We start from the raw sequence: 11118 nt of genomic DNA, 5'->3' as shown, positions 1-11118 counted from the left end.
CGAAGTCCCAACATCCTGCACCTGGGGCGTACCCCTCCTGGCCACCCCCGAGTCAAAGGATAATTTGGACTGCTTAGTGTCCGGTTTCCCCATGATAAACCGCTACCAGCTCGGGGGGGCAACAAGTCAATAAAGGCCAAGTTGTAGGCTGTTCCCAACACGCGACCACTCACCACAGTCGGGGGCACGAGCAGGCGTGGATACCCCGCCACTCCCGACGAAACAATGGCCGCCGCTCCCCTCAGGCCAAGGGCTCGTCTACTGAGCGCCTAAACGACAAGCCGCGGCGTCTTCGCAATTCAACAGCTCCAGGACAGTTAGAAGTGGAGACCGTCACCCAGTCCCGTCCCAGGGGAGCGCGCCCAGTCGGCAATCAGGTCCGGAGGAGGGAGGGGGACCCGGGCCTCTACCCCACGTGCGAAGCCTCGGGCTAGAGTAGAAGGTGACGCCGGGCTATGGAGCACCCGACATCCAGAGCGCGAGTCGGGGAAACTTGGAGCCCTCGTAACTTCGGCTAGCAAGCTCCGATCTGCACAGGAGTTGGACCGTGGGTGGTCAGTCGGTATACCAGCAGAAATCTGGGGTCAGATCAGGGCGCAGTGATGGTCAGCAGGATCAATAAACGGATAATAGCTCCGGGCAGCAGGAGCCTCACGGCGGTGCGGCCATTCTGCAGTGCGCCCTCTAGCGCCCCCCATTTAACGGGGTGATATCTGCACATAACTCTATCCTGCGGATTAGTGGATCCATGTACATGGCAAATAGCAGCGGGGAGCACGGGCACCCCTGCCGTGTGCCTCTCTTAATCTGAAATTGCCTTGTAGTGCCCCTGTTTACTCTTAAAGCCGCAACCGGTTCCCTATACAGAGTCTGTAGAGCTTTCACGAAACCCCCCTTAATCCCAGCTCTTATTAGGGTGTGCCACAGATAGTCCCAGGAGACCCGATCAAACGCCTTCTCAGCATCTAACATCATTACGGCCATCGGATCTCCTGTGACCTCGGTGGCATCAAACATGGTTATAACTTTCTGGGTGTGGTGTGTCGTCCCTCTTCTGGGAATAAAACCATGCTGGTTGCTACTGACTAGGGCACCTATTATTCCTGCGAATCTCATTGCGAGGGCTTTTGAATATATTTTTGTGTCATTATTCATCAGCGTGATTGGTCTGTAGGACCCTGGCTCGGTCGCCGGCTTCCCTTTTTTAGATATTAGAACAATATCTGCACCCCCCCGCCCCCAAGATTTTGGGATAGACTCCCCCATCTGAGCGGCTTGAATCGTTCTGCTTAAATCCAGCCCTAGACTCCCCCAGAAAGTTTTATAAAACTCTAAGGGCAGCTGGTCCGGGCCAGCGGCCTTTCCCGATGGGAGGTTGCCCATGGCTTCTTTGATTTCAGTATAATCCAGCAGCTTCTCCAGTCCTTCTGCGTCTTCAATAGAAACCCTCACAACTGGAATATTCTGAAGATATTCACTTATCTCTTCAGCGTTACTGGGGTATTGATCATCATATAGTGTCTGATAAAATTTCCTAAAGACTTCCCCAATTTCCTCAGAGTCTGAGTGTAGCCTTCAATTTTCATCCCTAATCTCCCTGATAGTCCCAGCTGCCGCTATCTGCCTAGTACGCATGGCAAGAACATGTCCAACTTTTTCGCTAAACTCGTAGCATCTCTCCCTTCTAATAGTGTAGTACTGAGCTGCCTTGTTTGCCAAGTCATCCTCGGCTTCACTTTTTGCTTTCATCAATTCTATAATTGATTGTTCTATCGGATCACCCATTATTACGCACTTATGAAGCTGTTCCTCCGCCTCTGAGACGGCCCTCTCTATGCCACTATCCCTAAGTCGTTCTAATTTCCGTTTATATGCGCTAAAGCTGCATGTCTCTCCACGAGCACCGGCCTTAAAGGCGTCCCATATAACTCCCACCGGAGCACTCCCTCTATTATTCTCAAAAAACTCACTAATCCATTTAGACATATGCTGTATATAATTATTGTCCAGAAGGAGCCCTCTTTCAAAGGTCCAAACCCTACTTAATGTAGTTCTCCCTTCTAGCTTCATTGTTAATATTAGAGGGTTGTGATCACTGAAAATTTGTGGGAGCCTGTCAATTTCTACTCTAGTCATCAAGTCGTTAGATATCAAGAAATAATGTAATCTGACACATATACGATGTGGTGCGGAGTAATATGTAAAGCTTGTTTGATCCGATCTAATTCTACCCCAGACGTCTTGCAGAATATTATTCTCTAAAAGATCAACCAATGCTTTATGTACTCTTTTCTTCCTGTCTTTATAACTTCTAGTCAGTCCTACCCCGAGCCCATCCGCCCCATTCATATTTAAATCACCTCCTATAATAACCTGAGGAGGCCAACCCGCTAACTCGGCATCTAAAAACTGCAAAATTTCTGGATCATCCTAGGTTGAAATGCGAAAAGTACAAGGGACCGCTGCACTCCAGGTGTACTGAGTTTTACTGAGTATTTCAAAGAACGATAATCCGTTTAGGGTGCTCAGGATGTTGTCCCTGCTGTGCGAGAGGGACAGGGTAGAATAAGCACAAAGAACCTTGTGGGCACAAGGTGGATAACCTGAGCACTCCTATGTGCTGAACAAAGCAATAGTCAGGTACTTTGTAGATGTGATAAATAGTTTTATTCACTATATATCATATTGTAGTTCAAGTCAATTTCAAAATCAATTTCAAAAGCTCTCATTGTAATTGTATGACATGTTTCAAACTACAGTGTTCAACAATGTATCCGAACGTGAATCTCAATTCCAATCATGGAACAATATTTGTAATCCAAATGCCATAGGTGATCAAAATCCCCGATGCATTTCGAGCATCAAGCTCTTCGTCAGGGGGTTGGAGTCATACTGTAACAAATAGAAAGGAGGTGGGGTCAGTCAGGAGCTGGGTGTTTCAAGCAAGGGTGTATGTGAATCTGAGATACTCCCAATTGGTGCCAAAGGAAATGAGGTCGCCGGACGGAGGTGTCTAGCATCTCAGAAAAGTGATGCTGGAAAGTGACATGCCAAGAAATGAAACGAAAACAGGGTGACCAAAAAGTGGAGTACGTGGTGTAAGATAAGAAATGCCTTTCCGTGGTGACCAGATACGGCAGGAGAACAAGCGGGAAGTGCATCTGATGCGATAGGTAGTCTGACTGTGATGTCGTGAGAGCCCATCCGCCCCATTGATATTTAAATCATCTCCTATAATAACCTGAGGAGGCCAACCCGCTAACTTGGCATCTAAAAACTGCAACATTTCTGGATCATCCTGGGTTGAGCCATAGACTGCCACCAAAGTTGTCCATACTCCCTCTATTAGGATCTCAACCATAGCCCATCTACCCCATTGGTCTTCTAATTTTTTTCCAATTACCACATTTTTACTTCTTGAAAGAATAGCTACCCCTCTGTTTTTCGTCCCTTGCTTAGACCTTGCTATTAAATGGAACCCCAACTGCTTAAGACAGAACTCCTGGGTGCTCATTATATGTGTTTCTTGCAGAAATACGTAGTCTACATTCATCTGTCGCAATCGAACTGCTATCTTTTGTCTTTTTTGGACATCGTTTAACCCACAGACATTCCACGTTATGAATCTAAGAGGCATATCTAGTTTTTAAAGGGGCTACCGACTGACTGCTCACTACTAATTACCAATCTTCCAGGCTTGTTCTTCAGTACTTCTATTTCAAAGACTCCCATTTTGGTACTCTCAATCCATTCGACTCGATACCCATACTCATATTTCCATTCTAGATCAACTTCTTCATGATCATGACAAATTCCAATGCCCATGTGCCCTGCCCCTGCTCCCCACCTCCCCCACCCCGGACAACCCTCCCACAGATACCCACCCCCCCTACAGGCAAATAGGTCCAAAGGACCTATGTCTGGCCGACGATGCCTACAGGATGTCACGCCCTCTCTCCCCTGATTCTCAAAAACCATAAATTTCACTCATGGTGCTCCCCCAAGGATAATGTTGAACCCCATCTACCCCCGATATTACCTAGAACTATTAACACCCACCAATACAGCAATACACACCGATACACACCTGCCCCTCTCCCGACCTAAATAAGAAATATGCAATCTTAACTCATAAGTCAAATATTTAAACAAGCAATAGGCTTCTCCTACTGCATAGTGTTATTAATCTCTTCTTTTTACTACTTCTTCCGGGAAAAGTCTCTAATAGCAACCACTTGGGCGTCATGCTCCACAAGCTCCTTATGTTGTGCCTTATGTTGACCTCTGGTCTCACGCAAGAAACTAAGGTACTCTTGTGCCATAATTTCAGAATAGAAAATCTTAAAGTTTCCATTTAGTCCAATCTTCAATCGTGCTGGGAACATAAGATAAGCCTCACAACCAATGTTCTGAAAGGGGGTGATTATCTGCCTCATCCGCCATCGCCTTTCCACGGTGGCGTGGCAGAAGTCAGGACGGGCAAAGAAAACAACATCCTTATAAGTACGCTTTGCCTGCGGTTTTGCCTTACTGATTATCTCTTCACGTAGTAAAAAGTTCCCTACATAAAGTAATATTGCTTACCCTGTGTCTCCTTCCGCATCATCGGGAACCGGTGTGCGCGTTGTACCTCGTGCTCCCAATCCCATGAATCCATCTCCGGAAAAGCACCCTTTAATAACTCAACAACAAACCCCCGTACATCCCCCCCCTCCTTTCCTTCCTGTACTCCAAGTACTCTGATGTTATTACGCCTTTGTCTATTTTCGAAATCCTCCAGTTTCCAGAGCATATCCGCTGTTGTCTTATCCTGATCTCTCTTGGTTTCCTGCAGTTTCACGAAATCGTCCTCCAATTTTCCCGTTCTGTCCTTCACCTCAGATACTCTCCCGACCACTTCTTCGTACATTTTATTGATTTTATGCAAAGAAGTTTGAATTTTTTAATTTGCATGCCTGGCTCTTCTGCTTGCCCTTTGACTCTCAGCTCGAGCCTCACCCTGTATTTGCTTTAGAGTAGAGAGCAGGACTTCAAAGTTAGAGGCACTCCCCTCAGGCCCCTGAGAGTTAGCGTCGTGGATACCCATATTCGTATTCTCGGGCCCTCCCATAGACAGTGCATGACTTTCCAGTGTATTGTCCCAGTCAAGTTTCTTTGCAACTGATTTCACCGGAGCTCCCCGAGATGCTCTGGCCAAGTTCTTTCGTCTAGAGTTATTTTTAGCTTTACTCTTACATTTGGATTTGCTGTTCAGTACTGGCTTATTCATCTCTATGGCAGCGGTCTTTTGACACACCTTTGGGACTTTTTGAACTGTCTCTTGCTCCAAATCGATAGACTCCCTGTCACTATCCAGAGAGACTGAAGCACTGTCCGATTCTGTCTCATTATCAATATCTAAATCAGTACCCACTTCAGAGCCTACTGACGTTTCCAGATCTGAGTCTGGCTCCAATTCCGAACTACTGTTCTCACTCTCATCCTCGTCATCTGCCTCATCATTACCTGTGAAGAAAACATCCTCACTAGGGGAAGCCAAATTAGATCCTGATATAATTGGTAGTTTTTTTCCAGTTTTGTGGGCTATATTTGCGTTTGCAGACTTCTTGACCCCTGATTTCACTGGGTCGAGGGCTGCCTCTTTATCCACATTCTCTTGGGTCAGCTCTGATGTTGATGTTACAATAATATGCCCATTCTTATCAGTCGCGTCTGCATCAGCATGGGCTTTAGGCGATTCATGGGCTGTCTCTGTCTCTTTAAATGCAGTTTCTTTTGTAGTTGTAGTTTCTTTCGCTTTTGATTGGTCAGCCCCGCCCCCTACCATGTCCGTAGAAAGCCCTGACGATCTCGAGGGCTCTGTAACTTCAATGCGGGTAGCGGGCTCCACCAAGCCGGTCGTTCCCTCAGTCGCTCCCGCGAGGCTGTTAGGCTGTTTCTCTCCAATTGAGCTGCACAAGGATGCCAATGACGGAACCACGAACACCCGATGCAGAGCCGGCTGGACACTCGGTAAAGGTAAAGGTGAGAATGTTTTCACTATCGTAGTTTGTCGAAGCGACGTCTCTCTCCCTACCATCTCGCCAGGAAAAATCTGTGCCACGTTTCTTTTGTTAAGTGACGCCGTCATCCTTTTCTTCTCCATTTCTTTTTCTCGGATCTTCCGCATTTTGCTCTCCTTCGCAGCCTCTCGTCTCTGTTGCGCCTTTGATCTCGCTTTACCTCTCAGGTTAGAAGCTGGGGCGCCTGAGTCATCTGTGAGCGCTTCCTCCTCATCATTGCCCCATCTATCTCGATCACAAGTTTTCTTGGGTGACCGCAGGAGTTTAGGAGCCATTACTCTTGTTAGTCTCTTCCAATGAGTCTGTCTAGACCACACAGCCCGCGCTGCAAAGAAGGAAATAACCTTGGATAGAGTCCTTTCCTTTAGCTGAGTTATATATTCTGCTCGTACAGGCCAAAAAATAGACACTCCGAGCATCGCATCTAGCATCCGGCAGCTGACTGTTCTCTTATCTATTTTCTCTGGAACCGATTGAAAAGAAGCCAAGGATTGAGCACCAGATGTACCTAATACACCACCATCAGGAGGAGAGTCAGGCGTGACTTTCCTCTACAGCGTCTCGGCGGCCATCTTGCCCCAAATCAACAGCCGGAGTCGTAGGATTGCTGTTTCAGTGCTATGATTTGCTCTGAATCCCGATTGGCAGTCATCTAGCAATGAGAAATTGTCCATATGTTTACTCAATTGATTCTGTACACATTTCTCTATCAGTTTGGCAAGAATAGGGATGTTGGTCACTGGGCGATAATTATTTGGATCTGTTGGGTCCACTGTGGGTTTTTTGATGATCGGGACTACTTGTCCAGTCTTCAGGCTTTCTGGGAGGCACCCCTGTGTGAGTGAGGCATTTATGATATCTGTCCATATTGGAATCATAGTATGGCTGATTTCTTTCAGGCATTTCGATGGTAGTGGGTCATTATAATGGTTGTTGGGTTTCGTGGTCGCAAGCGTTTTATCAATTTCATTCTGGTCTAATAATTTGAAAGTGTTCCAGTGTGCTTTGTTTATAGTCGTCTTGTTCGCATAATTCGGATCATATAGTGATGGAGGCGTGTTGTCTTTGATGTTATCTGCGGTGGTCCTAATTTCTTCTTCCAACTTATTGGCTTTGTTAATGAAGAAGGTAGAAAATTCATTGCAACTTACTTGTGTTTTAGTGACCTCTTGGACAGATTTTGCCAACTTGTTAGATTGTTGTTTTATTATTTTGAATAATTTACGTGGTCTGTTTTTGGCGTTATATAATTCTGTTCTGATAAATTCCTTTTTTGTGTTGATGATCTTCTTGTTATATTCATTTCTGATTTTTCTGAGTGATTTCAATGTAGGGGAGGATGGGTGTTCATTTTCTTTCTGCTCGTCTCAAATTACGTCTCTCTTCATTCAATATTCCAATAAACCATGGATTTGTTGTCTTTTCCGTAACTCTTTTTAATTTGAGTGGTATGGTGGCATTGACTATTTCCGTTAGTGTGGTATTGTAATGGTTCGTTAGATCGTTCACATTTTTCAAGTTGTCAGGTGGGTTTAAGTCTCTCTTGCAATTTTCAGATAGCAAATCCATATTTGAGTCCTTGGTATCTCGGATCCATCTTTTCATTTTGTTAGTTTGAATCATTTTTACTTTCTACCGTGATGATATTAGGAAGGTTATGGCGTGGTGATCTGACCAGTCACACTGTTCAATGGAGAGGATTGAGATGTCCTTGTTCTTCGAGATAATCCAGTCCAGTGTAGCTCTTTTTGAGTGTGTTGGTTGAAGACATGCTTGGGATAGTTTTAGATCATTTAAAAATTCTTTAAAGGCGTTGACCTGTTTGTCGTTGTTGTCGTTCCAACGTAGATTGAAATCACCTAAAAATATATTATTAATGTCGGAGTTGGCGTTAGCAGTGATGATCTCCATCAGTTGGTCAATGAAGTTCATATTGTTTCCTGGTGGGTGATATAGGGCATGTAAGTTGCAGATCTGCTTGTTTGCCGATCTTATGTTGAGCCCTAGGTATTCGCATGATTCGAGGGGGTCGGATTGAAATTGGCCAACTTCTAAAATCGATCTATGGATACGGGTTATACCTCCCCCTGTCTTTATCTGTCTGTCCAGTCTTAATATGTTATAGTACGGTGGTACAAGAAGGTCCAGGACTGGGGATGAGGATTCAGATAACCAGGTTTCAGTCAGGATTGTTATGTCTATTTCGATTGATGATGATGTCGGCTATGTCAGAAGCATGTTTCACTGCAGATCGACAGTTGAGCAGTAGACATTTTAGAGATTGATTAGAGGTTGATTTTCCTCACTCGCGCTCACCAACTAGACCTTGGCGAGCAAGGAAAAAATCTCGCTGGGAGGTGGATTTTCCTCACTCAACTCACCAACTTGACGTTGACGAGCACAAGCGAGGAAAAAACTCCGCTCCTTGAAATTCTGCGTGCTCCGTGGAGTGCAGAAAACTCCGCAAACTGAGCGGAGGTCACTGCCCAGGCTTATTTAAAAGGATATTTTAAACCATCTCTGAGTTCCATGACCTAACAAGGAGCTTTGTCATCAGCCTCGTTATTCTACATGGTCACAGAACCACTTAGTGACTTGCAATATCTGTATAATGTATGACAGAGGGTAATTTACAACTTGTGTAGCCTGTCTGCTTTAGATGTTCATCACTGGGTACTAGCCGAGCCCATCAACACTTGCGGTGCACTAACCCCATAGCATTTATGTATCACAGAATTAGCCTCTGTGGTAACAGGGCGATTTACATAATGAGGATAGAAGCCTGGTTATTCCTGGTCACAGAGTGCCACCATGTTCTTTACACAGAGATGAGAAATAGGAGAGGTTGTTCTCGATTCTAAAGGGCACCACACCTCAGCTTGGTTACTAAAAGTACAATGATTCTGGTTGTAGACGGCACACAATCTTGTTTACATGGCGAGGAGTCACATTAGCCTCGTGCATGTGTACATATGCACAAGCGAGCCGGGCTACAGATGGCACACAGACTCATTTACATACACGAATGGTGGCTCCTGGTTGGAGATGGCACACTAGCGTGTTTACACAGGGAGGAGGATGGGAGCCGAGTAACAGGAAGACCTTTTAAGAGATCATGCGTCTGACATATCAGGTCAAAACATTCAATCACAAATGGAAACCAGTATTCAGAACATAGCTCCCCACATCACATTGTAAGAGGGATGAGTGCTAATGAAGTGTGGACACATTTTACCTTATATATATATATATATATATATATATATATATATATATATATATATATATATATATATATATATATATATATATATATATATATCCTATTAATATAACCTGACTATCACTGGAAGGCATCCAAGCTCTGCACCAGGTCCAAGACACTGACAGTCAACATGTGATTGGAGGGTAAATGGTTTCTAAGAGAGAGAGGAGTGCTGATGCATCATAATGTGATAATCTTTAAAGAGGTACATTTTCAGCTCTTTTCTGTCACAATTTGCAGCTCTGATGATTTCATATATTTCTGAAATATTATCCCTATTACAGTGCCTTCTGCCTTGAGAAGGTTCATCCTGGACCAACATGACGACAAAACACATGCCGTCAAATCGAGGGCAAAGGGATTGTGACAAGGTTGAGGTACACTAACAACATATCCTACATCCAACCTCATGATTAACTGATGGAGCAAAGAGGGATATGAAGAAGCAGGTTGAAGAGACTGCGTTGATTTAGTTGGCCATGGTGAGTTTCGAGTCGAGGATGACTCCCAGGTTGCGTGCGTGGTTGGTAGGAGTCGGGTCAGTGCCCAGGGAGGTGGGCCACCAGGAGTCGTCCCAGGCAGAGGGGTTGGGTCTGAGGAGGAGGATCTCTGTCTTGTCCGTGTTCCGTTTGAGCCGACTGTCTTCCATCCAGTTGGCGGCAGCCTTCATAACACTGTGCAGGTTGGCTTTGGCGGTGAGGGGGTCCTTGGTGAGGGAGAGGATCAGCTGTGTGTCGTCGGCATATGAGATTATGTTGAGGTCGTGGAGTCTGGCGATGCGTGCGAGTGGAGCCATGTAGATGTTGAAGAGCGTCGGGCTGAGGGATGAGCCTTGCGGGACGCCGCAGATGGTCTTGGTGACTTCTGAGTGGAATGGGGGAAGGCGAACTCTTTGGGTTCTGTCGGAGAGGAAGGAGGTGATCCATTCCAGGGCCTTGTCGCTGAACCTTGTGCGGTAGATGCGTGTGAGTAGTGTGTGATGGCAGACGGTGTCGAATGCGGTGGAGAGGTCCAGGAGGATGAGGGCTGCTGTCTCGCCGTTGTCGAGTAGGATCCTGATGTCGTCTGTGGCGGCGATGAGGGCGGTCTTGGTGCTGTGGTTCTTGCGGAAACCTGACTGGGAGGGGTCGAGGATGTTGTTATCTTCCAAGTAGTGGGTGAGCTGGGTGTTGACGATTTTTTCGATGACCTTTTCCGGGAACGGGAGCAGGGAGATGGGCTGGAAGTTCTTGAGGTCGCTCGGGTCCGCCTTGGGTTTCTTCAGCAGGGCGTTAATTTCGGCGTGCTTCCAGCACTCAGGGAAGGTCGCGGTCTTGAATGAGACATTGATGATGTTACACAGGTGGGGTGCAATGGAGCTGTTGCCTTGCTGATGATGTGGTGGGGATGAGGGTCGTATGAGGCGCCGGAGTGGATGGTGCTCAGGGTTGTGCTCAGGGTTGTGATGGTGTCTTCGGTGGTCACGCTGGTCCATGCGGTGAGGTGGTCAGTGGGTGCTGGTGGTAACGGTGCGGTGGGGTTGGTGGGGCGCGTCCGGAGATTGAGGCTGTCGTGGATGTCGGTGATCTTGCGGTGGAAGAAGGCAGCGAGGGCATCGCAGAGGGCTTGAGATGGCGGGATGTCGTTGGTGCAGGAGCCAGGGTTTGAGAGTTTCTTCACCATGTTGAAGAGCTCCTTGCTGTTGTGTTTGTTGTTGTTGAGGCGGTCTTTGAAGGAGGTCTTCTTGGTGGTCCTGATGAGGTGGTATTGGTTGCCGATGGCATCCTTGAGGGCTGTGTGGCTATCAGGCGT

This window comes from Lissotriton vulgaris, chromosome 1_1 (assembly GCF_964263255.1).
Source record: "Lissotriton vulgaris chromosome 1_1, aLisVul1.2, whole genome shotgun sequence".
Lineage (NCBI taxonomy): Eukaryota > Metazoa > Chordata > Amphibia > Caudata > Salamandridae > Lissotriton > Lissotriton vulgaris.
The sequence above is the reverse complement of the archived record's forward strand: the minus strand, read 5'-3'. Positions refer to the sequence as shown.